This window comes from Etheostoma spectabile, chromosome 19, assembly GCF_008692095.1.
Source record: "Etheostoma spectabile isolate EspeVRDwgs_2016 chromosome 19, UIUC_Espe_1.0, whole genome shotgun sequence".
NCBI classification, from domain to species: Eukaryota; Metazoa; Chordata; class Actinopteri; order Perciformes; family Percidae; genus Etheostoma; species Etheostoma spectabile.
The window spans coordinates 14043473-14049356 of NC_045751.1; positions in this window are offsets into that span (position 1 = coordinate 14043473).

Sequence of the window (5884 nt, forward strand, 5' to 3'; positions counted from 1 at the left end):
GGGAAGGGTGTCAGTGGGACAGCTATAAGAAAGCGCGGAATGCCGTTGGCCTCATTGGAACTTAACAAATCATACACCAAAAGTATTCATTTTACAGCAGCACAAATAGAGCCCCCCACCAGTTGAAACGACCCCATTAGCACTTTGCTCTTGTGTGTGTGGTGGGTGTGTGGTGTGTGGTGTGTGTGTGTGGGTTGTGTGGAGTAAGAAGAAGAGTTTAGGATAGGCATAATGATTATGCATGCGGTTGCACTTGTGCTTGTACCCGTGGAAATGCTTAGATACAAACGCACAACACATCCTGTCGGAGGTTCTTTTTTTTCGTATGTAGACTATGAACCTAGCCGGTCAATCTGTATTACCACCAATAGCTTGCTGGTGTGGAGTTATAGTATGTGCTAGTCTGTCGGGGTAAGCCTGTCCTTCATGGAGCAATGCATTAAAGCCAGCTGCTTGAATACAAACAAGGCTTCGGCTTGCACCTCCAGAACGGCGTGCTGAACAGATTGCAAGCGGTCAAATCTCTTCGAACACAATCGACTCACACAGATACGTTTCTTCTTCCGAAGACGCCTGAGAACCACTGCGGCGCTATTAATAGCAGCCCCAGCAGCCCTCTCTTGGCGCAGCAGCAGATGCGAGCTCGACCTCAGGAAGCAGCGATCCCATCAGGACCAATGCAAATGTATTACTACAGTGAGTGTGAAACACAAAAGACAGAGGGGGATCCAGTTTGCTCACAGGCAATAGAGTTTTCAAATGTTTTTTTGTTTCCCCATACTCCTATACCAATGAATTATTCAGCTGTCAGTGGCTTAGGGAGAGGGGAAACAGTGGCTTTGTTCATACGGCTTACACACAGAGTATAAGAGCGTTTCGGTTAGTACGTCAGAAGAGGGCAGCAGACCCCAAGCACAATGGGGTGGTCTCCCTCTCCTGTGTACCCCAGAGAAGGCTCTCGGATCGTACTTACACTGGATACAGTAGAGCTGGGCCCATCTCTGAGCTAGAAAGAAGTGTTGCTCTGATCGAAGCTGTCTACTGAGGAAACAATGATTCAGCACAAGGGAGAGAATTTTAAAATCTGACTAGTAATAGCTGACTTTCATTACCCTGCTTTAGCCATGCACACATATTATGAAAAATACACCGCATCTCATAAATGGGTTTAATGATATTGTTCATAAAGTAAAAGTGTTGTTGATAGGATATCTTACAAAATATCGGCTGGTCATGCGACGGTTACAGCGTGACAGGGTCATGAAAGTAACAGTAGGTTAGACATAAAAACGAAGGCTGTGAACGGCAATGTTGACAGTTAGGTTGAGGCACCAAAACGAATAGTTAAGATTCAAATAAAGTTTTTATCGTCTATCTTTAAGCGTATTCGGAGGCGACAAAAATCCTCTACCAGTTCCTTGGGGAAAGTTCGTGTTTCCTCTTACTTATTCCGTGACAAAGAAACTCTGCTCCCCTGTTTAAAAAGGTGTTTGCCCACCCACCTCAATTATCCTACCTGTATGTCTTAAATTATCGGAACAGTGCATGGATTACGTTCTAATCTGCAAGAGTGGATAATAGTAATATGTGTAATGTTGTCTTATAATACAGTTATCTTGTGTTGTATTTCACAGACACTAAAACTGGCTATGTGAAGGGTCCCCGATAATATCCCTATCTGTAAGGGGTCCTCGGGCTTCACAGTATGGGTGTAATGTGGGTTATGTCTTTGTGACACAGCAGCAACGATTTTGTCAAGATCCCAATCAGGGGAGGTGGGGAGTTTAGCTCTCTGTATTTAGAAAGCCAACGGGATGCTACGGAGCTAGCAGAGCAAAGCGACGCCAGCTGACACTTCCACTTTATTCCCCACTTATGTTTTTCAAATGCATGCCGAAGGCATGTGCAGCTTAAAGGCAGTGTCTTTAAAACTTTAAGTAAGTAATTTTTAATTAAGCAGTGCAAAAAAAAAAGAAAAAGCTCAGCAGTGTGCGAATGATTAGCCGTCAGAGCAGGCACACAAGAGAGGCTGTTGTAGCGTGCTGTGACACGGCAGACAGCGCGTGCCATATAAATGGTGATGATCCTGGTGTCCAAAATACAGATTGAAAAAAAAAAAAAACGGCAGAAAGCAGTCTATTCTAGATGTGTATCAGTGTCCGGCGTGCGCTGTAAAGAAGGTCAGGAGTGAATATAGTAAAAGGATTTATCGTTTATCCCAAATATCATCATTAATTACCGGCTAGGTTTAAAAAACACTGAACCACAGGAATAAGAAGATGGCAAGCCAGGCAGATGGTACATAAAGTTTTTTTTTTCTAAAGGTAAAGGCTACTTGGTACGCCCACACAGACACAACATTTCTTCACTTCTTTTGACACTCCTCTGTATTAATCTGTTCGAAAATGTCATTGTTCTTCTCTTATATTGCCGGTCCGCAAAAGAAGTGATTAAGACAGAGGTACGTGGGGGATGAGCAGGTAATAGTTCCGAGTTGTGGGTCTTATGCTGTCACCGTGCAGAACAATTGATTGGCCTTAAGTGATATTTTAAAAGGCAAGCTCCAGGTCGTGCTGCATATCACTCCGCGGGCGACTCTGCTCACATGCACGCTGTACGGCAGGGTTGGGCCCGTGTCACCCAAGTGACATGACTTGTGATACTCCTTGCATCTGTCTGTCTCAGTCTGTTGGTGTTATTAGACGTCACGCGACAAGTCTTTACGTAAGACTTCAAGCTCACACTTTGAAGGACCAATGGACTGTCGCATATGGTTGTTCACATAAAATGAGCCTGATTTTTGTTCATGACAATGCTATCACACTTTATTCAAACAATATGGGAGGAGATCATTATTTTAAATGTAAAACCAGGAATAAAAAAAGGATAAAAATTGTCCTGCAACTGCAAATCTCTGATATGCAGAAATTCAAATCCGGTGTCCAACAGCCCATTATGAGCACAGGTGTGGCCACAAAACTGAATGTTAAAACTCCATTTAATTTGGCAGAAGTACCGATTTTTAAGTTTGCCAAAGGTCTAAATGGACAAAATCAAAAAAGTTGCTAAATTAGTATGTTTCATCCGTGGATAATAACAAGTACGATGGATAGTTTGGGTTAGGTATAACATTGACCCTAAGAGGTCTCAAAGGTGGATGGTGATATTTACATTCATCTTTATTAAATTTTCTAATGTTAATCAGGAAAGAATATGGAAAAAAGACAAATCTGGATATTAATTAACAAAAATTTTGTCTCTGCAACCCCGTCTGCTATGATACTGAAAACACACACTTGGAAATACTTAAGCATGAGCCATTTCCCACAAGTTTTACCCAAAATCTATTAATTAGTGGCTTCTATGACATTCCTTTTTACTTTAATAAATGTATCCAAACACATAATATCGCATAGTTTTGCAGCTCCTAAAATGCCCTTAATCTTAATTCCAGAGTTATAACGAGTTCGCACTTTCCTCTCAGAGTGTAGTTAGTATTTCCACTGGCGGGGAAATAGCTTTTAAGATTGCCCATGATGTTGGCACCAAATCCCATTCTTGACATCACGTAACAGGTGTCAAATCAATCAGCCCGCCAGTGGCCCTTTGGCATCAATAAACTCAGGGGTATTTATATGCGTCCCTAACCGATGGCAAAATAAAACAGGCCGCAGATGACAAAAATATGATAAACAATTTAGACAGGCCGCCGGTGGGGGGGCCACCCTCACATCTGCATGGATCACGGCTGTACCACCAACCCATGGTAGAAAATAGAAAGAGTGCAGAGATGAGGCGAGAGGAGGACGAGAGTGTGGTAGGGGGTAAGACAGAGAGAGATCATCACTTGATGGTGGTCATTTACCAGAAGCATTCGTTCAGCCCACAAAAACCAAAAGCCACATTCAAATACAGCCAATAGGTCCTGCGCTGTGTGGAAAGGACAGGAGGCGAGGGGACTAACAAATCAGTTGTTACATTAACATCAACGCCTTGTTATGGTGATGGTGGCAGGGTGATAAGGTCACACATGGACTCCATTACAGCAGGATGGAGCTTATCTGGTAAAATTGAGCCCACCATCCTTCAGCCCGCCATTATTACAAATTTTCCACACAGCAAGCTTAAAGAATTTCAGTAAAACCTGTTTTACAATAAATGTGATTCTTGCATCAATGTTATGTCTGCTCATTAGAAAATGCTACACATAAGTGAGCAAAATGACAAGAATCGTCAAAAGCTCAAGTTAGGAAGTGACAATAAGTTGCATGAGCGTATTGCACAAATTATGATGTGGGCTATCAGATGTCAGTGCTGCAGTGAGTGAGGACATTACTGCGTCAAAGATTGAAAAAGCTACCCACACGGACTTGTGCACTTTGCATGTGTTGTAGCAGATAGACTACGTTTCCAGTGTTGGATGTATTCATATCAGCCTGTGACTCACATGCCTGAGCTATGCCCTCCAAGGTGCGGAAAAACAACCCACCCTGTCTTAAGGGCCAGTCTCAGCAACTCTGCCTGTTTTTTTTTCTTCTTCTCCCTTTGATATGATGTTTTAATTTAAAAACTAACAGAGTATATTATTTTGGGTTATTTTTCACTGAAAGGGCTCCTATGGCGTTGGCAGGTCACACAATTCCACATTTCCAGAGTGCTACCCACCAAAAAAAATGCAGAATGAGTCATAATGGCCACTTTCACCTCTCCCGCCATCTCCTCTGATCTCCTAACTCTGTTCTTCGTGCTCGCAGTACGTCAGTCATTGAATTTGCAGAGAGAGAGATAGGTCAAAATAGACAGCATTTGCATTTCATGTGAAGGAAATGTTGGAGTCCAAAGATTCAATTGGCCATTCAACTGTCTACATTTGGGTGGAGAAAAACATAGTAAGCTACAAAGCGGGTATAGTCCCCCAGTGTTCTTCTATACTGTAAGTCTGGTAGTTTTGTAAGAAGTAATGTGTATGTATATAATTCAAAATTTTACATAAAGCTGTTCTTATCACATACTTGTTTATGTAAACAATGGAGGCTCACAATGAACTTGAGTGCTGGTATGTGACAAAACCTACAGAGAATTTCACCCGACATTGCAATCCCCTCTTCAACTCTATGACACATGTTAACTCATCTTTGGCATTATGCTCAAAACTAATGTTTGATTCAGGCTCAGTTATAAATCAGATCAACAGTACAAAAAATGCCGGATAAACCCACTGTACACAACTTCACAGCACAGTCATACAATAGCTCGAGTGGAATGCCCAATAGGTTGCGGAGTCCCTTGTTGAGTCTGCAGGTCGGACTGTGCTCTCTGCTCACCAGTACGATTAAGTTGACTTGGGAGTTTGTTGTTGCTACAGAATTGTAATGTGAAGCTTTTTGTAGTAAGATGGCTAGGAAATCGTATAGCTATCGTTACAAAAGGTTGGTATGGGGAACCTGTTACAGTTTTAGATTGAATTGTAGTAGGACTCAAACTGATCCGGGTAATGATATGATCACGATTCGCGAGCAATTTAAGGACTGGGGTTTTAAAGCTCCGAGTGGAATCACTCACGCAAAGGTTATTGTGAGACAAAATCCTCAAAGCACACTTCCAGACCCAACGCTCCATCTCAATCTATTGAGTTGGGGGTTGGATATAGCCGCTAGGGTAGACCAACAACATAGCTAAAAAGGATAAGTGAATATTGGACACTGCATGGCCAGAGCACAACACAAATACATGAAATGATATCTCTGTCTGCGTGGAAGAGGTTAAAAGGCGTCTTTGGTGGATTTGTTGCATAAAGACAAAACTAAAAAAACAGAACCTCTCGGCGGAAAAAATGTTTTAATGGCAGTGAATATTGGACGACATTCATCAGGAGGCAGAAAAC